The following is a 22,112-nucleotide window of genomic DNA, read 5'->3' as shown; positions in this document are numbered from 1 at the left end:
CTAAGATTGAACCAGTGTAGCTCTTAATTGTTTCTTCCACTCATAATCTTCCTATAAAAAAATCTCTTCCCAGATTCAATGTCCTAATCAGGAACTAAACATCTCGATTCTACCTTTATCACTCTTGATTTATTCAATGTAATGTAAAAAATCTTTTTATGTTGTTATTCATTCATCAATCATTATTTCAAACTCAAAAAGTAAGAATGCATTTGCACATTTCTTCCATGGTGGGGTACTAAGAAGAAAAGAATATGAATGGTTGGGAAACAGTTATCAGAAAAAGGCATAAAGAATGAAATAAAATGTTTTTTTTATTAGCAAATGTTGGAAAACTTTGGCCAAGAAAGAATTACAAGGATAGGTATGGGGACAAAGCCCAAAATGAACAATCAGATAATCATGATAACACATCTCAAAGTTCTTTCTGAAAACTCAATCCTCTAATGTATTTAACAACTTGGAACTCTTCCGAATTTGCTAGCCTCCATATCAGCGGACTTTTAAATTCAATGTTGTATTCTCCTTATCTAAGCTGCCTTTTCAGGTTTTCAACTTAGACAAACCCCCTATGACTCAAATTGCCCTTTTAGGGTTTTCGCCTTGAGTCCTCCTTTTTCACTTTTTCTTTTTTCATTTTTTTATTTTTTCTCTTTTTTTTTATTTCATCATTTTTTTCTTTTTTTAATTTTTTTAAAGCATAGTATTTCTTCACAGCATCAGAATTTATAGGATAGGATAAATCATTTCCATCCATCTTAGTCAGTATCAGTGCTCCACCCGAAAAAGCCCGTTTCACCACATACGCCCTTCCCAATTTGGAGTCCATTTTCCTCTACTATCATGTTGGATTGAGAGAATTCTTTTCAAAACCGACTCTCCTTCTCGAAAGTAATGGGGTCGAGTCTTCTTATCATGAGCCCTCATCATTCTCCTTTGATATAGCTGACCATGGCACAATGCAGTCAATCTCTTTTCTTCTATGAAATTTAATTGCTCATAACGTTCTCAGATCCATTCAGCTTCTTCCAACTCAACTTCTTTTAAAACTCTCAAAGAGGGGATCTCTACTTCCACTGGTAGAACAGCTTCCATCCTATAAACTAAAAAAAATGGGGTTGCCCTAGTAAAGGTGCGAACTGATGTTCAATATGCATGCAATGCAAATGGCAACTTCTCATGCCAATCTTTGTAAGTCTCGGTCATCTTCTCCAAAATCCTCTTTATGTTCTTATTGGCTGCCCCAACTGCCCCATTCATTTTCGAACGGTATGGTACCGAGTTATGATGCTTGATCTTGTATTGAACGCATATTTCTTGCATCATCTTACTATTTAGATTCTTAGCATTGTCTGAAATAATTCTCTCCAGAAGTCCATATTTACAGATGATCTCTTTTTTTATGAACTTACAAACCACGGAGCATGTCACATTTGCATATGATGCTGCTTCTACCCATTTTGTGAAATAATCTATCATCACAAAAATGAATCTGTGTTGGTTAGAGGCCTTTGGGGTGATTGGGCCAATGACATCCATGCCTCACATTGAAAATGGCCATGGTGGTGCCATAACATGTAAAGTAAATGATGGAGCATGGATCTTATCAGCATATATCTGGCATTTATGGCATTTACGAGCATAGTCAATGCAATCATCCATCGTCAACCAGTAATATCCCGCTCTCATGATCTGTCTTGCCATCACATGTCCACTAGTATGTGCCCCACATATTCCATCATGCACCTCTTTAATGATTTTCTTCGCTTCAGTCTCATTTAAGCACCTCAATAATACTTAATCCTTGCTTCTTTTGTACAAGACATCCCTATCCAGGAAAAAGCTCATAGCCAATCTTCGAATGACCCTTTTATCATTTTCTGTTGCTTGAACTGGATACTGCTGATCCTTGACATACTGTAAGATGTCATAATACCAGGGCTTTCCATTTTTTTCTCCCTCTACATTAGAACAATAAGCTGGTATATCCTTAACATCTAACTTGATGGGCTGAATGTCGGTATTATCATTAACTCGAATCATTGCAGCCAGAGTAGCCAATGCATCAGTAATCAAATTCTCTTCTCGAGGTAAGTGATCAAACTGGATATCTTTAAATTATTTCATAAACTCTAGAATATACTTATGATACGAAATGAGTTTTGAATCTCTCGTCTCCCATTCTCCTTTCAACTGATATATGACTAGAGCTGAGTCTTCAAACACTTTCAGTACTTTCACTCTTCTATCTATAGCAGCTTGCAAGCCCAAGACACATGCCTCATATTCAGTGATGCTATTTGTGCAATTGAAATTTAACCTCGCTGTTATAGGATAGTATTATTCTTCTGGAGAAATCAAAATTACCCCAATTCCATGCCCCAAGGCATTAGTAGCTCTATCAAAGTACATTCTCCAACATTTTTTTACATGTTCCCCTTCCTCCGGTTGGGAAATAGTCATTAAGTCTTCGTCAAAAAATTTTAGCTTCATCAACTCATAGTCTTCAATAGCATGATCTGTAAGAAATTCTGCTATAGTGCCTCCTTTTATTACTTTTTGGCTCACGTATATAATATCGTATTCTGAGAGCATTACTTGCCATCTAGCGATTCTCCCAAGTAAAGAAAGTTTCTCGAAGATATACTTAATTGGATCCAGTTTCGCTATGAGCCATGTAGTATGATAGAGCACATACTATCTGAGTCTTTTAGCAGTCCACGCTAATGCACAACACATTTTCTCCAATGAAGAATACTTGGATTCATATTCAGTGAACTTTTTACTCAGATAGTAAATAGCTCTCTCTTTTCGGTTGGCCTCGTCTTGCTGTCCTAGCACACATCCCATTGAATTTTCACATACGGTTAAGTATAAGATTAAAGGTTTCCCTGGAACAGGTGGCACCAATACTAGAGGGTTCGATAAATATTGCTTAATTTTATCAAACACCTCTTGACATTCTTCATTCCATTTCCCAGGATTATTCTTACGGAGAAGCTTAAATATGGGATCACATTTGTAAGTAAGCTGAGAGATGAACCTAGAAATGTAGTTCAATCTCCCCAAAAAACCTCGAACTTCTTTTGGTGTGCTGGGAGGTGACAAATTCTGGATGGCCCGTATCTTATCGGGATCGACTTCAATTCCTCTTTCACTGACCACAAAGCCTAGCAACTTCCCTGACTTTACCCAAAAGGTGCACTTAGCTGGGTTTAATTTGAGCTGAAATTTTCTTAATCTTTTAAATAACTTTCTGAGGCTAGTAACATGATCTTCATCCTCACAAGACTTTGCAATCATATCATCTACATACACCTTAATCTCTTTGTGCATCATGTCATGGAAGAGTGTTACCATGGCTCTTTGATATGTTACCCCAGCATTCTTTAGCCCGAAAGGCATGAGTTTATAACAAAAGGTTCCTCACATGATCATAAAAGTAGTCTTTTCCATATCCTCCACAGCCATTTTTATCTGATTATAACCCGAAAAACCATCCATAAAAGAGAAAATCGAATGCTTAGCTGTGTTATCTACCAGTGTGTCAATATGAGGCAAAAGAAAGTTATCCTTTGGACTAGCCTTATTCAAGTCCCGATAGTCTACACATATTCGTACTTTTCCATCTTTCTTAGGAACTGGGACTATATTGGCTACCCATTCTAGATACTTAGCCACTTGTAGAAAACCTACATCAAATTGTTTTTTCACCTCCTCTTTAATCTTTAGTAGCATTTCGGGCTTCATCCGTCTCAGTTTCTGTTGAACTGGCTTACATTCTGGCTTTAAAGGTAACCTGTACTCCACTATTTCTGTGCTCAGCCTTGGCATATCCTGGTAAGACCAAGCAAATATATCTATAAATTCTCGAAGTAGGTCTGCGAATCGTTGCCTATCTCTAGATGAAAGTGAAGTGCCCATTCTAACCTCTTTCTTATTTTTTTCATCTCCTAGATTCACTAAGTCCACTACCTCCTGATGAGGCTCAATTGGCTTATTCTCTTGTTCAATCATCCTCATTAGGTCTGGAGGCATAACATATTCTTCAAAATTTTCTTCACTGTCAAGTTCATCAGTGTTAATTGAATTCTTAAAGCTAACCTCTTGATTGTTATCATGATTATCTTCATGTTCATTTAAAGACCTGCAATTGAATGAAATAGGATATGTTGGCAAGATGTACTTGGAGAGATGAAAATAATGAAGACACAAGAAGAAATGAATGAAAATGCATACTTCCTAATTTTTATTAAAAATAATAAATGATGAATGGCCCGAACAAAAAAGATCACCCCAATGCCTTGGGCAATAGCTGTTGGGATGTTACAATTACATTGTATCAAAATCAAAAGTCAAAGGCATCTCGATGGCACTCCAATTATTGAGCTCAAAATCTGGTGGACAAAGGTGAACCCACTCCTCTTGATTAACCCTCACTTTATCTTCAACAGCATTAATGGCTAACTGGGCAAAATCATCTTCCACACTTTTGCTTGCATCTGGGTACATGAATCCTCTAGGTCTGAATGTTTCATACAAGTATGGGATAAACATCAGTCTTGCTGTCTTTCTTGATGGCCTTTTTTTGACTTCCCACTCTGCCATCTCATAGCCTAGGCTCACCCTATCGCTATTGTCTATTATTGTTGGAGGTTCTTTAATTCCCTGCAAGTTTTTGCCCAGCCCAAGTCCTGGATACCAGCCCTTGTTGATGACTTGGCTCACCACTATCTTTGAAAAAAGCTGACTTTGAAATCCTTCCCCTATAGAATTGACCAATTCAAAAGATTGATAGGAGCATTCCAATGCTTCTTCGGCAGCCTCTACGTATGGAGTGTTCAATGGTTGGGTCACTAGCATGTCTTCCTGCCTAACTACCACTACCAATTGACCTTCTACATTGAACTTAATCTTCTAGTGCAAAGTAGAAGGCACAGCTTCTGCCATGTGAATCCATGGTCTTCCTAACAGACAGCTGTAGGATGGAGAGATATCCATCACTTAAAATTTTATATTGAAGGTGCAAGGCCCAATTTGTAAAGGCATTTCAATATCCCCCAAGACTTCTTTTCTGGTCCCATCAAAGGCTCTCACAATCATCTGACTATCCCTCATATGGGAATAATCAATGGGTAGCCTTGCCAAAGTTGACATAGGCATGACATTGATAGTAGAGCCATTATCGATAAGGACCTTGGCTATAATATGGCTCTTGCACTTGACTCTGATATGTAGAGCCTTGGCATTTCTTTTTCCCTCCAAAGGAATCTCATCATCACTGAATGAAATGTGATTTGGCATGACTAAATTTCTAGCCAGGTGGTTCACATATTCAACAGATACATTATGTGCCACGTATGCCTGATTCAACACTTTCAGTAGGGCATTTCGGTATGGCTCTGAGTTCAGCAACAATGATAATAATGAGATTTGAGCTGGCATTTTATTCAACTGTTCCATAACAGAATACTCACTATGTTTTACCAGCTTCAGAAATTCATAAACCTCTCTTTCTGATACTGGCTTTGGCTGATCTTCTTTAGGTTCTATCTTAGGATTATTTCATCTTTCTCTTTCTTTAGCTTTCTCCCTTCTAGCTTTCTCTAACATTTCTGAAGTGTAACATCTCCCACTTCGAGTAATACCTCCTACACTAGTTATATTGGAAGCATCGACTTTGGAGACCTCTTCTTTCTGCCCCTGAACTATAGTGTCACAGCCATATCTCCAGGGTACAGCTTTATCATCTTTGTATGGAAAAGGAGTCGGGACTTTAAAAGTTATCGACCTGGGGAAGGGTTTATCTATGACTGACTTTGGTTTGTTCCCATATTGAATTATCACTGGTTTTGGAAATAACTTTACAGGCCTATCAGTCATGTACACTTTAGCATTCTTCAAGTCTTTTCTTTCTTCATAAATCTCCATTTGATGTGAATCCAAAAGTTTTTGCACCTCTTGGTGAAACTGCTCACAGGTCTCAATGGAATGGCCCATTGCCCCACTATGATACTTACAACTGGTGCCAGTTATATATGCTCCATGATAGCTGTGTGGACTTACTAGTTGTATCATGTCTGCTCTTCGTAAAATATCGAATAGTTGGTCGAGAGGTGTCTTAATATCTGCCACTTCCTTCTTCACATGGCGCTCCTGTTCTTCACCTATAGCATTCACATTATGATTTGGCAAAGGATTGCCACTAACATTCGGTGCAGTCATCCCTCCAGTATCAAAGCAAATCATCCTATCCTTGATTAACCATTGCACTTTGTGTTTCAGGGTAGTGCAATTTTTGGTAGAGTGACCAGCAATCCCATAATGGTAGTCACAGTGGGCGGTGGGATCATACCACTTGGGGTAAGGTGGCTTGAGGGGTTCCAATTTCCTTGGAGCAATCAAATGATTGGTGTAGAGCTCCTTATATAATTTTGAATAGGTCATTGGAATTGGGTCAAAAATAGGTTTCTCACGAGTAGTTCATTGCTCCCGCGAGCCACCAATAGGGTTAGTTGGGCGATTTTGGGGTCTTTGAATGTTAGGACTGTACATGGTATTTTGGGGTCTATGAGGGGCTTGATATGGTTGAGGGTATGGTGGTTGTGTAAATGGTTGGTATGGGTGAAAGGAAGTGTTATTTACAGCGAGGTGATATGACAGATATTCTGGTGGTGGGTAAGGTGAATAACCTCTAAGTTGCTATCTATCAAAGCTCACAGCTTGAGCTTCAGTTTCTTTTTTCTTCGAGACTCTTTTGCTAGATGATTCATTTCCTTCTAGCTTGCCATTTTTTATGGCACTTTCAATGATTTCTCCTAAGATTACCATATCAGTAAAATTTTTTGTTACATTCCCTATCATCTTTTCATAATAGGGAGGTTTTAAAGTCCTAACAAACAGCACTGTAGTTTTTTTCTCAGTCAGAGGAGGTTGTACCTAAGAAGCAATATCCCTCCATCTCTGGGCATACTCTTTAAAAGACTCGTTTGCTTTTTTCTTCAGATTCTATAAAGACAAACGATCAGGGGCCAAATCGATGATATGTCGATATTGACTGATAAAGTCATGTGCCATATCGCTCCAAGAGTGAATGTGAGTCCTGTCCAACTGAACATACCATCTGGCCGTCGAGCCAGTAAGACTGTCTTGGAAAACATGCATCAATAGTTTTTCATCATGCGCATGAGCTGCCATCTTCCTACAATACATGGTGATGTGGGTTTTGGGGCACTTTGTACCATCATATTTTTCAAATTTTGGTGCTTTGAACTTATGGGGGATAACCACATCAGGAACTAAGCAGAGCCTAGCAGCATCAACTGACCCATAAAAGCTAAATCCTTCCACAGCCCTTAGCCTTTGCTCTAGCATGCTAATCTTGGAACTTTCCTGAACTTCCACTCTCATTTTTTCCTTCTCTTTCTCTTTTAAATCATCTAGATCAGGAATTGGTTTTACTACCTTTTCAGTGAAGACAGGATTTATATAACTATTATACTGCCCTGGGTTGAAAGTTGATGGCATTCCAGGATATGTTGGATATGCGAAGTGTTGTGGCGGGACCTCTTGGGCAGACTAGGCCTAAGGTGGGCCAAAACTTGGAGGGTACAAAGGGTCAGCCACTTATTGTAATGGGGGAACTTACTGGCTTGTATTTTCTACAACTCATTTTCCTTTATTCATATTATTAAGAGCCTTCAGAATCTTGCTTAGCTCACTTTCAATCTTCTATTGTGCTTTTTCTATCTTTTCAAATCTATGGGAACTTTCTTCCTCCATTTGCCTTGCTCTGGATCTTGTGTTGTATTGATAAGCGGATTTTCATTAGATGGAGCTATCCTGGGACCTTGAGTACCATATCTCAGAATTAGTAAATTTACATGATCATCACATGGTTGCTTTGTTAAGTGTAATGAATGAGAATGCAATGAATGAAAAATGCATGTATGCAAAGAACATTTACCTTATAACGGTATTCAACTAAAAAATTTCATTTATTCCAAAAAAACTTTGATCTACATTGAGTTTATCATCCTAGAATTATAACCATAAGATTGTTTGATCTATTCATACTGGGCCTTGGCTTCTTCTATGAAGTTCAAGAGACGCTGTCTATATTCTCCTACTGGGGCCACCACTTGTCTTAATGCCTCTGCCTCTTCCACCATCTCTCTTGCCTTACACACCCCTTTATGAATTTGGGTTGTTAAGTGCTCAATGTATTTCTGCCTTCCTAGGTTCTCTCTTTTACCACACCAGACTTGGTATGATAATTCTCTATGTTCTCTAACCAATGCAGTGATATGGTTTCTATGTTCATCTAACTTTTGACTTAACCTGATCAAATAACTATTTAGCATGTTAATTTCTGCCTGTGCTTCGATACTTTCTTCTTCCAATTCAGCATACTCTTGTTTTAATCTTGTATTTTCCCCAGTCAGCTCGACAATGGTTATTTCTTTGGCCCTTTCTCTCACAGATAGCCTCTTATGCTCCTGGTGTAACTTTGCTAGATCTTCAGTAGCTGTATCACGTTCTCTAGCAATCTTGTGAACTTTAACTTCATAACTTTCGGCTTTACCTTTCCATTGGGCTTTTTCTTCTTGAAGTTCTTGAATTTCTTTCTTTAACTTGATCTTTTCAAACTCAAATTCTTTTGTTGCCAGCTCTAACTCTGATGGTGTCTCTTCAAGTTTTTCTTCTGTTGGTGGTTGAGAGATTTCATAAGTGAATACCATTTCTTGTCTTTTCTTTATTCTCCAAACCAAGTACCCTAGGGTGACTTTTTCAGTGAACGGTCCAGGACTCACTCTTTGGGGATTTTTCCATGCTTTAATCATCTCATTCATCCTTTGAAATGCTTTAGGCTCACTGTAAGAGAAGTCTAACTGATGAAGCCCATAAGTCATAGGAATAAACTGTTCTCCCCCTAATTGCCTTCTCACTAAGAGTGGTGCATAATTTGTTACTCCTCATAAACCCAGAAGTGGAACCACTGTACTATCCCCACATTGATACAACATAGGCTCACAATTCATCCATGGGGCCAATCATCTCACCCTGGCACTTTCCAACTTTTGTAAGAAAGTTATCCATTCTTGTTTAGACTTCCGCTTTGACCACCCACTTTCACAGAATTCTTTGATCAAAAATGATTATGGATATAAAGCTTCGAGAAAGCACCATTTCCTTGTTCAAAATGGCTTTTCATCCACAAGTACAATAACTATATGCATCCTATGAAGTGCCCTCCATTCCGACGACAATAACTCAAATATCTGATAGTCTCTGCTAATATTACCGTTGAAGGATTACAACCATTGATCACACTATCGAAGAAGTCAACCATCGCTATTTCAACATACCCCAAAACCTTTGGAAAGATTACTAGTCCGTATATAGCCAAGGCAAATATGTCTAACCCCCGTTTTTCATTGGCATGCTGTATCAGAAACTCATGAAAGAACTTCCAAGGTAGGCAGACTTGTTCTTGTTTCTTCTTTGTATGAGAATCCACAACTTCCTTGTCTATCCCCATGAGTTGAGCCAGACTTTTACGAAATCCTGACTTATGTTTTTTGACATATATCTTGTCAGGAGTCTTGAGGTGTAGACCCAACAAAATCGAGTATTCTTCGATGGTGGGAGTCATATCAGCTTCATTAAAGATAAAGCACTTGTATGTAGGATCCCAAAATTGTGCTGTAGCTCTGATTAGTTGATCATCGACAACCACTACTAGAAGGTGTGCTATATGCCCATGTTTCTGACAAAACTGCTCTTGTCTTGACGGACTCATCTTCTTCCAGATATCAACTAAATCCTCTAACTTATTCTGTTTGAAGAGGATAGATGTTTCTTGAGATAGAGTAGAGTCATACCCAATTGGCAAGCAATCTCCCATCTTTAGTTGAATCTTTTATGACTGGGCCCTTACTTCATTAGGTGTCCCACAGGGTGCTAATACTGATGAAGAACAAACTAAGCGTTCATTGGCATCCATGAAAAAAAATTTGTTGAAGATCATTTTTCAAGCAAATGTTCTTTATGCAACTTTATGATATGCGTATGAACCAATGCAAAAGAATAAGAAAAAGGTTAGTATACCCAAAAAAAAGAACAAATAACTAAGTAAATTTAAACATCACACAAAGTAAAAGGAATGAATCCTATGCTTTTGGTCAATTCTAAAAGGGAAGAGTAATGGCTCTATCTATAGGTTAGGCACTCTTAAGGTTCACTATATGCAGTTTTAGGGTCAAAGTCTAAAGGTCTTCAAATTGTTCCTTACATCCTCGTCCATCACAGACTAGTAAGGACCCTAATCCTCACCCATTACAGGCTACAAGCGGAAAAGGTTCAATTTTAGTGAGAGTATTTCGCTAGCCACTGCAGAGGCATTAGACCTCACGAAAGCAATAGGTACTTTACTCCCTCCTAGAGGGACGGAGCTCAGGTATAGAGCTCATGTTATGCACATGCACATGAATGACATAATTAATAAAGTAAATAAACATGAATGAATAATAATACATATATACAAAAGGGTTCAATTTTATTAGGCTTTTGGATAACACAAATTATTTGCTGGCCTGACTCTCAAAGTCCCCAGTGGAGTCACCAAGCTGTATAAGAACGTCTAGATCCAGGGATCTATCGCTAGACATTGACTTTTAGGAGTCGCCACCAATCTTTTTTTATCTAGGTGCGATTGGCCACCTATGGAATCTGTCTTTTTAGGGAACACCTAAGTTTAAGGGTCCCTAAAAGAATAGGTTCAGGTCTACTAACCAGAACAGGGTTCGGGAGTTCGGTTACGTGTGAGGAAGGTTATAGCACCCTCACATTGCCCATCAAAAGATGGTATCAGCTGAAATTTGTGTTATCCAATGAGCCTTAAAATTTTACCAAGTAATTAATTATTGGAAATTATTCTCAATTGACTCTAATACTTTTAGCAGAAAATTGAAAAAATTCCCTCACCTCAAGAGTATGCAAGAAAGACTATTGTTTCACTTGCAGAGGCTCCATCGTCGGATTATTTAAAGAAAAAATCGAAATCAAAATCAAAATCAAAAGGAAGGAAAGAATGATTGTTTTTATGCAGGGAAAATTGATACTTTCAACTTTTCCCTAAAAATATTTTTTTTGAAACTTTAATTTCAAAGGAAATTGATATTTTCAACTTTTCCTCAAAAATTGATTTTTTTGAAAATTTATTTTTAAGGAAAATTGATACTTTCAACTTTTCCCCAAAAATTGTTTTTCAAGGAAAATTGATACTTTCAACTTTTCCTTAAAAAAAACCCTTTTTTGAAATTTTATTTTTAAGGAAAATTGATACTTTCAACTTTTCCCCAAAAATATTCATTTTTTATTTTTATTTAAAGAAAATAAAATAATAAAACAAAATAAAAGTGAAAATAAAAAATAAAATAAAATAAAGAAAAGTAAAACCAAGATAAAAAATAAAATAAGGGTAAAAAGGATACTAAATAAACCTAATCTAATAAATAAAAAATAAATAAATAAAAAAACAAATAATAAAAAAAAATCTTGGAGCAGCTCGTAGTACGGCTTGGCTCGGCTAGGCTCAAGGAAGAAAAAACGGCTCGGAGAAGCGATTTTGGAGCTCGGCTTGGCTCGGAGGGGGCAGACACGGGCGGGTCAAGAAACGGGTCGACGCTCGGGTCGGGTCGGATCTCGGTAAAACATACGGATCCTCTGGGTCACTTAAGGCAAAAACGACGTCGTTTTGGGAGGGTATATAAGGCTCTTCCCTCTATTTTTCGGTAGAAAGCTCCTTCCCTCTCTCTCTCTTCTTCCCTTTCTCTCTAAACTGCTGAAGAACTCCGGTTGAATGTACGTCAGATTCTGGAAAATTTCACTGAAATCTAGATTTTTGGCCAGAAGTTAGCCGAAAGTTGGTCGGAAGGTGGTCGGTTTCTGGGGAAGGTCGTCGAAAACTGGGCAGCTCACCGGAAACTTCAAAGTTGGCCGAAATTTTCATCAAAAAATTCAAATTTCGTCAGAAAATTCAATCGAAATCTGGAATTTTCCAGAAATTCTAAGAAAAAAATCGCCCAAAATCTTCAAAAAAATTCCTACTAACTCCTAGAATACTTCTTAGCCTTCTATACTCTTCTATCTCTCAAATCAGTAGCTTTGGTCACGTTTTTTCTCTCTATGTGTTTCTGTTCCAGGAGGTCCCTTTTACAGGGATTGATCAAGAGTTTCTGATCAATCCCAATTCCTCTTTGGACGGGGATTCAATCTTTGAATCCTATCTGGACTCTTCTGATTGAATCCCCATTCCAGTAGGATTCTTCAGCCTTCAATCTCAACCTTCCAAAATAAAAATCAAATAAAAAAATAATAGATAATTAGAAAAGATAAATCAAAAAAATATTATAGGATAAATAAAAAAATAATAATAATAACAGATATATAATTAGATAAATAAAAATACAAAAATAAATAAAATATAAAATAAAAAATATATATATATTAATAATAGTAATAATAAATAAATAATAAATACATAGGATATAAAGGAAAATATATACATAAAATATAGAATAAAATAATAAAAAAATAAAAAATAACAAAAATAAAATTGGACTTACCCATTTGGACCAGGCCTAATTGATCTGGGCCTAGACCAAATTAGGTGTCTATAGTGGCAGCAGGATCGGCAACACGCAGGGGGGACCGGGTCGATCCCCGACTTACGCATTCTGCCTCTCCGACCGGATGAGCGCCCGCACGCTCGTTTCGTGGGTTGGCTTAGGCATACGGAGTTCATTCCAAGTCTAAACCCCAGCCGGACCAAGGGTTGTGGCAGCAAGACCTGCAGCGGGATCAACAGCACGCAGAGAGGGATCGGGCTGATCCCCGGCTTGCGTATTATGCCTCTCCGATTGGCCTCTCTGGCCGGCTGAGCGCCCGCACGCTCGTTTCGTGGGTTGACTTAGGCATACGGAGTTCATCCCCAATCTAAGCACATTCCTAATCTAAGATCGGATCGGATCGAGGGTTGTGGCAGCAGGATCAACAGCATGCAGGAGGGACTGGGCAGATCCCCGACTTGCGTATTCTGCCTCTCCGACCGGCTAAGCACCCGTCTGCCCATTTCGTGGGTTGGCTTAGGCATAGGGAGTTCATTCCATTTCTAAGCCCCAGCCGGACCGAGGGTTGCGACAACGGGATCGGTAGCATGCTGAGGGGGATCGAGTCAATCCCCAGCTTAAGCATTATCCCTCTCCGGCCAGCTCAGCATTTGGACACTCGTTTCGTGGAATGACTTAGGCATACAGAGTTCATTCCTAGTCTAAGATCGGATCAGACCGAGGGTTGTAGAAGCAGGATCGACAACACGCAGGGGGGTTTGGGCCGATCCCCGGCTTGTGCATTCTGTCACTCCGGACGGCTGAGCGCTCGTACGCTCGTTTCGTGGGTTGGCTTAGGCATACTGAGTTCATTCCACGTCTAAGCATACAGAGATCATTCCCAGTCTAAGATTGGATCGGACCGAGGGTTACCGTAGTAGGACCAGCAGTAAGATCGGTAGTACCCTTGGAGGGACCGGGCCGATCCCCAGCTTGCGCATTCTACCTCTCTGGCTGGCCTCTCCGGTCGGTTGAGCGCCCATACGCTTATTTCGTGGGTTGAATTAGGCATACAAAGTTATTCCTAGTCTAAGCATAAGATCGAATCCGACTGAGGGTTGTGGCAGCAGCATCGGTAGCACGCAGAGAGGACCGCGCCGATCCTCGACTTGCGCATTCTGCCTCTCTGTCCGGCTGAGCGCCCGCACGCCCGTTTCATGGGTTGGCTTAGCCATAGGGAGTTCATTCCATGTCTAAGCCCCAGCCAGACCGAGGGTTGTGGCAGTGAGACTAGCAACACACATAGGGGGATCAGACCGATCCTCGGCTTGCACATTCTGGCTCTCTGGCCGGCTGAGCGCCCATACGCTCGTTTAGTGTGTTGGCTTAGGCATACAGAGTTCATTCCATGTCTAAGCATACGGAGTTCATTCCCAGTCTAAGAGTTTGAGCCACGGTGCACATGCTGGGCTCGGGCATGTGCTGGTGCCACATTTTTTTCACTCGGGGCACCATCGTCGGAGCATCACCGGAGAGCCTAACCGACGGTATTGGGTGTTTCGGCGATTGGGGGGGTCGGGGGGTGTGCGCACATGATGTGCGATGGGTGCTGGTAATTGGCCCTTAAATTGGCCCCCTATCTCTCATCAAACCTTGAGAACTCACACCCCCTAAAAAAGTATTTGAGATTTTATAGGTTTGCTGCCAGTAGCCATTAAAGTGCTTGAAATTGGGACACTTTTTTCAAACGGTCACAAAATCTTCTCCACTTCGTGTTTTGTGACCGGACCGAGTTTTTAGCTGAATTTTTTTATGCATGCCAACAAAAATACAGGCATCACCTCTACCAAATTTGCGGACAAAAATCTTTCTAAAAAAATTTTAAAAAATCTCGAACTGCAAAAAGTTTTGAAAATCATGAAAAATAGAAAACGGGTCGTCTTGCCACGAAACTTCACATGAAGGCGTAGGGGACCATTGTATGAATTTACAAGCTATAAAAATGGCATTGGCATGGTAGAAATATGAAGATGTGCTTGAACCCACTAACCACTCGTTCGATCCCCGGCTTGCGCATCCTACCTCTGTGGTCGGCTGAACGTCTGCACGCTTATTTCGTGGGTTGACTTAGGCATACGGAGTTCATTCCCAGTCAAAGATCAGATTAGACTGAGGGTTGCAGCAGCAGGAGTGGCAGCACGTAGGGGGGATCGGGCTGATCTTCGGCTTGTGCATTCTGCCTCTCCGGTCGACTGAGTGCCCGCACGCCCATTTCGTGGGTTGGCTTAGGCATAGAGAGGTCATTCCATGTCTAAGCCCCAGTCAGACCGAGGGTTGTGGCAGCAGGACCGATAGCACACAGAGGGGGATCAGGCCGATCCCCGGCTTGCGCATTATGCCTCTCCGATCGGCTTAGCGCCCGCACGCACGTTTCGTGGGTTGACTTAGGCATACGGAGTTCATTCCCAGTCTAAGATTGGATCGGACCGAGGGTTGTGATAGCAGGATTGACAGCACGCAGGGGGGATCGGGTCGGTCTCCGGCTTACGCATTCTGCCTCTTCGATCGGCTGACCGCCCGCACGCTCGTTTCGTGGGTTGGGTTAGGCATACGTAGTTCATTCCCAGCCTAAAATCAGATCGAACTGAGGGTTGTGGCACCAGGACCAGCAGCAGGATCGACAGCATGCAGGGGGGACCGGGTCAATCCCCGGCTCACGCATTATGGCTCTTCAGCCGACTGAGCGCCCGTACGCTCGTTTTGTGGCTTGGCTTAGGCATACGGAGTTCATTCCATGTCTAAGCCCCAACCGAACCAAGGGTTGTGGCAGTAGGACCGGCAGCGAAATCGGCAACATGAAGAGGGGGACCAGGTTGATCCCCAGCTTGCGCATTATGCCTCTCCGGTCGGCAGAGCACCTGCACGCTCGTTTCGTGGGTTGACTTAGGCATACGGAGTTCATCCCCAGTCTAAGCATACGGAGTTCATTCCTAGTCTAAGATCAGATCGGACCGAGAGTTGCGGTAGTAGGATCGGTAGCACGAAGGGGGGACCAGGCTGATCCCCGACTTGCACATTCTGCCTCTCCAGCCAACTGAGCACCCGTACCCCCGTTTCGTGGGTTCACTTAGGCATAGGGAGTTCATTCCATGTCTAAGCCCCAGCCAGACCGAGGGTTGTGGTAGCGGCACCGACAGCACGCAAAGGGGAACTGGACCGATCCCCAGTCTAAACATACGGAGTTCAACCCTAGTCTAAGCATACGGAGTTCATTCTTAGTCTAAGGTCAGACCAAATTGAGGGTTACGATAGTAGGACAGGCAGCACGTAGGGGGGATCGAGCCGATCCCTGACTTGTGCATTCTGCCTTTTCGGTCGGCTGAGCGCCTGCACGCTTGTTTTGTGGGTTGGCTTAGGCATAGGGAGTTCATTCCATGTCTAAGTCCCAGTCGGACCGAGGGTTGTTGCAGCGGGACTGGCAGCACACAGAGGGGGACCGGGCCAATCCCCAGCTTGCATATTACGCCTCTCCGATCGGCTCAATGCCCGAACGCTCATTTCATGGGATGACTTAGGCATACAGAGTTCATTCCCAGTCTCAAATTGGACCGAACTGATGGTTGCGGTAGTAGGATCGACAGCACACAGGGGGGATCGGGCCGATCCCCGGCTTGTGAATTCTGCCTCTCCGACCGGCTGAGTGCCCACACGCTCGTTTCGTGGGTTGGCTTAGGCATACAAAGTTCATTCCATGTCTAAGCATACGGAGTTCATTTCCAGTCTAAGATTGGACCGGACTGAGGGTTTCGGTAGCAGAACCAGCAGTAGGATCGACGGCATGCAGGGGTGACCAAGTCAATCCCCGACTTACGTATTTTGCCTCTCTGGCAGGCTTCTTCGGCCGACTAAGCATCCGTACACTCGTTTCATGGGTTGACTTAGGCATACGGAGTTCATCCCCAGTCTAAGCATACGGAGTTCATTCCCAGTCTAAGATCGAACCAGATCGAGGGTTGCGGCAGTAGGATCGACAACACACAGGGGGGATCGGGTCGATCCCCGGCTTGCGCATTCTGCCTTTTCAACCGGCTGAGCACCTGCACTCTCGTTTCATGGGTTGGCTTAGGCATAGGGAGTTCATTCCATGTCTAAGCCCCAACCGGACCGAGGGTTGTGGCAGCTAGACTGACACCATGTAGAGGGGGACCGAGCCGATCCTCGGTTTATGCATTCTGCCTCTCCGATCAGCTGAGCACCCGCACGCTCGTTTCGAGGGTTAAATTAGGCGTACAGAGTTCATTCCATGTCTAAGCATACGGAGTTCATTCCCAGTCTATGAGTTTGAGCCACGGTGCACATGCTGGGCTCGAGCATGTGCAGGTGCCGCATTTTTTTTGCCCGGGGCACCATCGTTGGAGCATCGTCGGAGAGCCTAACCAGCAGCATTGGGGGTTCCGACGATTGGAGGGGCCCGGAGGTGTGCGCACATGATGTGCGAAGGGTGCTGGTACTTGGCCCTTATATTGGCCCCCTATCCCTCATCAAACCTCGAGAACTAACACCCCCTTAAAGAGCATTTGAGATTTTAGAGGTTTGCTGCTAGTAGCCCTTAAAGTGTCTGAAATAGGGACACTTTTTTGAAACAATCACAAAATCTTCTCCACTTTATGTTTTTAGCTGAGTTGTTTTGTGCATGCCAACAAAAATATAATAATCACCTCTACCAAATTTGGGGACAAAACTCTTTCTAAAAAATTTTTAAAAAATCCCGAACTGCAAAAATTTTTAAAAATCATGAAAAATAGAAAACAGGTCGTCTTGCCATGAAACTTCACATGAAGGCGTAGGCGACCATTGTATGAATTTACAAGCCATAAAAATGGCATTGGCATGGCAGAAATATGAAGATGTGCTTGAACCCACCTACCACCCGTTTGATCCCCAGCTTGCGCATCCTGCCTCTCTGGTCGACTGAGCGTCCGCACGCTCGTTTCGTGGGTTGACTTAGGCATACAGAGTTCATCCCCAGTCTAAGAATATGGAGTTCATTCCCAATCTAAGATCAGACTAGACCGAGGGTTGCGACAGTAAGATCGACAGCACGCAGGGAAGATCGAGCCCATCCCTGGCATGTGCATTCTGCCTCTCCGGTCGGCTAAGCACCCGTACGTCCGTTTCATGGGTTGGCTTAGGCATAGGGAGTTCATTCCATTCTAAGCCCCAATCGGACCGAGGGTTGTGGTAGCGGGACCGACAGTACGTAGGGAGGATCGGGTCGATCCTCGACTTACGCATTATGCCTCTCCGACCGGCTCAGCACCTGTACGCTCGTTTCATGGTTTGACTTAGGCATACAGAGTTCATTCCTAGTCTAAGATCGGATTGGACTGAGGGTTGTGGTTGCAAGATCGATAGCACGCAGGGGGGGACTGGGTCGATCCCCGGCTTACGCATTATGCCTCTCCGGCCAGCTTAGCGCCTGCACGCTCGTTTCATGGGTTGACTTGGGCATACAGACTTCATTCCCAGTCTAAGATCGGATCGGACCGAGGGTTGCGGTAATAGGATCGATAGCACGTAGGGGGAACCGGGCCGATCCCCGACTTGCGCATTATGCCTCTCTGACTGGCTCAGCACCTGCACGCTCGTTTCATGGGTTGACTTAGGCATACAGAGTTCATTCCCAGTCTAAGATCGGATCAGACCGAGGGTTGCGGTAGCAGGATCGATAGCACGTAAGGGGGACCGGACCGATCCCCGGCTTGCGCATTCTGCATCTCCGGTCGGCTGAGTGCCCGCACACTCATTTCATGGGTTGGCTTAGGCATACGGAGTTCATTCCATGTCTAAGCATACGGAGTTCATTCCCAGTCCAAGATCAGATCAGATCGAGGGTTGTGGCAGTAGGACCAGCAGTAAGATCGGTAGCAAGTAGGGGGGACCAAACTGATCCCCGGCTTGCGCATTCTACCTCTCCGGCCGACTGAGCACCACATGCTCATTTCATGTGTTGGCTTAGGCATACGGAGTTCATTCCATGTCTAAGCCCCAGTCGGACCGAGGGTTGTGGCAGTAGGACTGGTAGCGGTAACGGCAGCACGTAGAGGGTGATCGGGCTAATCCTCGACTTACGCATTATGCCTCTCTGGTCGGCCTCTCTGGTTGGCTAAGCACCCGCAAGCTCGTTTCGTGGGTTGACTTAGGCATATGGAGTTCATCCCCAGTCCAAGCATACGGAGTTCATTTCCAATCCAAGGATACGGAGTTCATTCCCAGTCTAAGATCGGACCGGACCGGGGGTTGCGGCAGCTGGATCGGTAGCACACAGAAGGGATCGAGCCAATCTCTAGCTTCCAGATTCTGCCTCTCCAGCCGGCTGAGCGTCCGCATGCTCGTTTCATGGGTTGGCTTAGGCATAAGGAGTTCATTCCATGTCTAAGCCCCAGTCGGATCGAGGTTTGTGGCAGCGGGACTGGCAGCACGCAAAGGGGGACCGGGCCGATTCTTGGCTTACGCATTCTGGCTTTTCGGTTGACTGAATGCCCGTACGCTCGTTTCATGGGTTGGCTTAGGCATACAGAGTTCATTCCATGTCTAAACCCCAGCCGGACTGAGGGTTGTGGTAGCAGGACCGGTAGTGCGATCGGCAGCACAAAGAGGGGGATCGGGTTGATCCTCGGCTTACGTATTATGCCTCTCTGACCAGCATCTCCGGTCGACTGAGCGCCCACACGCTCATTTCGTGGGTTGACTTAGGCATATAGAGTTCATCCCTAGTCCAAGCATACAGAGTTCATTCCCAGTCTAAGATCAGATCGGATCAAGGGTTGCGACTGCAGGATCGACAGCACGCAGGGGGACCAGGTCGATCCCCAGCTTACGCGTTTTGCCTCTCCGGTCGGCTGAGCACCCGCACGGCCGTTTCGTGGGTTGGCTTAGGCATAGGGAGTTCATTCCATGTCTAAGCCCCAACCGGATCGAGGGTTGTGGCAACGGGACGGACAGCACGTAGAGGGGGACCGAACCGATCCCCGACCTGCGTATTCTGCCTCTCCGGTCGGTTGGGCACCCGCACGCTCGTTTCATGGGTTGGCTTAGGCATAGATAGCTCATTCCATGTCTAAGCATACGGAGTTCATTCCCAGTCTAAGATTGAACTGGACCAAAGGTTGTGACAGCAGGACCAGCAGCAGGATTGACAGCACACAGGGGGGACCGGGCTAATCCCCGGCTTGCACATTCTGCCTCTCCGGCCTGCTGAGTGCTCGCGCACCAGTTTCGTGGGTTGGCTTAGTCATAGGGACTTCATTCCATGTCTAAGCCCCAACCGGATGGAGGGTTATGGCAACGGGACCTGCAGCACGTAATGGGGGACCGGGTCGATCCCCGGCTTGCGCATTCTGCCTCTCCGGCCGGCTGAGTGCCCACATGCCCGTTTCATGGGTTGGCTTAGGCATAGGGAGTTCATTCCATTTCTAAGCCCCAACCGGACCGAAGGTTGTGGCAGCGAGGTCGGTAGCACACAGAGGGGGATTGAGCCGATCCTCGGCTTGAGCATTATGCCTCTCCGGTTAGCTCAGCGCCCACACGCTCGTTTAGTCGATTGACTTAGGCATACGGAGTTCATTCCCAGTCTAAGATCAGATCGGACCGAGGGTTGCGGTAATAGGATTGGCAGCATGTAGGGGGGACCGAGCCAGTCTCCAGCTTGCACATTTTGCCTCTCCAGCCGGCTGAGCACACGCATGCTCGTTTCGTGGGTTGGATTAGGCATACGGAGTTCATTCCATGTCTAAACATATGGAGTTCATTCTTAGTCTAAGATCGGATCAGACCGAGGGCTACGACAGCAGGACCAGCAGTAGGATCGACAGCATGTAGGAGGGACCAGGTCGATCTCGGCTTACGCATTCTGCCTCTTGGGTCGGTTGAGTGCCCGCACGCTCGTTTTGTGGGTTACCTTAGGCATACAGAGTTCATTCCATGTTTAAGCCCCAGTCGGACCGAGGGTTATGGCAGTAGGACCGCCAGTTGGATCGACAGCACGTCGAGGGGGGCCGGGTTAATCCCGACTTGCGATTATACCTCTTCGGCCGGCCTTTCCGACCGACTGAGCGCCCGCAGGCTCGTTTCGTGGGTTGACTTATGCATACTAAGTTCATCCCCAGTCTAAGAATACGGAGTTCGTTCCCAGTTTAAGATCAGACCGGACCGAGGGTTACTGCAGCAGGAACGACAGCACGTAGGGGGGATCGGGTCAATCTTTAATTTACGCATTCTGCCTCTCCGACCGACTGAGTGCCCACACGCTCGTTTCGTGGGTTGGCTTAGGCATATAGAGTTCATTCCATGTCTAAGCATACGTAGTTCATTCCCAGTCCAAGATCGGACCGAATCGAGGGTTGCAACAGGAAGACCAGCAGCAGGATCGACGGCATGCAGGGGGGACCAGGTTGATCCCTAGCTTGCGCATTCTACCTCTTCGACCAGCATCTCTGGTCGGTTGAGCACACACACGCTCATTTCGTGGGTTAACTTAGGCATCCAGAGTTCATCCCCAGTCTAAGCATACAGAGTTCATTACCAGTCTAAGATCGAATCGGATCGAGGGTTGCGACAGCAGGTTCGACAGCCCGCAGGAGGGACTGAGTCGATCCCCGGCTTGTGCATTCTACCTCTCCGGCCAGCTGAGCACCCGCACACCCATTTCGTGGGTTGGCTTAGGCATAGGGAGTTCTTTCCATGTCTAAGCCTCAACCGGACCGAGGGTTGTGGCAGTGGGACTGGTAGCACGCTGAGGGTGATCGGACCGATCCTCAGTTTGCACATTATGCCTCTCCGACCGGCTCAGTGCCCACACGCTCGTTTCGTGGGTTGACTTAGGCATACAGAGTTCATTCCCAGTCTAAGATCAGATCGGACCGAGGGTTGTGGCAACAAGATCGACAGCACATAAGGGGGGACCGGGTCGGTCCCCGACTTGCGCATTCTGCCTCTCCGATCGGCTGAGCACCCACACGCTCGTTTCGTTGGTTGGCTTAGGCATACGGAGTTCATTCCATGTCTAAGGATATGGAGTTCACTCCCAGTCTAAGATCGGACCGGATCGAGGGTTGTGGCAGCAGGACCAACAATCGGATCGACAACACCAGGGGGGACCGGGCCGATCCCTGGCTTGTGCATTCTGCCTCTCCGATCGGTTGAGCGCCCGCACGCTCGGTTCGTGGGTTGGCTTAGGCATACGAAGTTCATTCCATGTCTAAGCCCCAGCCAGACCGAGGGTTGCGATAGCAAGACCCGCAGTAGGATTGGCAGCACGCAGGTGGGACTAGACTGATCCCCAGCTTGTGCATTCTACCTCTCAGGCCGACTGAGCGCCCGCATGCTCGTTCCATGGGTTGGCTTAGGCATAGGGAGTTCATTCCATGTCTAAGCCCCAGCCAGACCGAGGGTTGTGGCAGCAAGACCGCCAGCGGGAACGACAGCACGCAGAGGGTGATC

Source organism: Durio zibethinus, chromosome 7 (assembly GCF_047325235.1).
Source record: "Durio zibethinus cultivar Kanyao isolate XHJ-2024 chromosome 7, ASM4732523v1, whole genome shotgun sequence".
Classification (NCBI taxonomy): domain Eukaryota; kingdom Viridiplantae; phylum Streptophyta; class Magnoliopsida; order Malvales; family Malvaceae; genus Durio; species Durio zibethinus.
The sequence above is the reverse complement of the archived record's forward strand: the minus strand, read 5'-3'. Positions refer to the sequence as shown.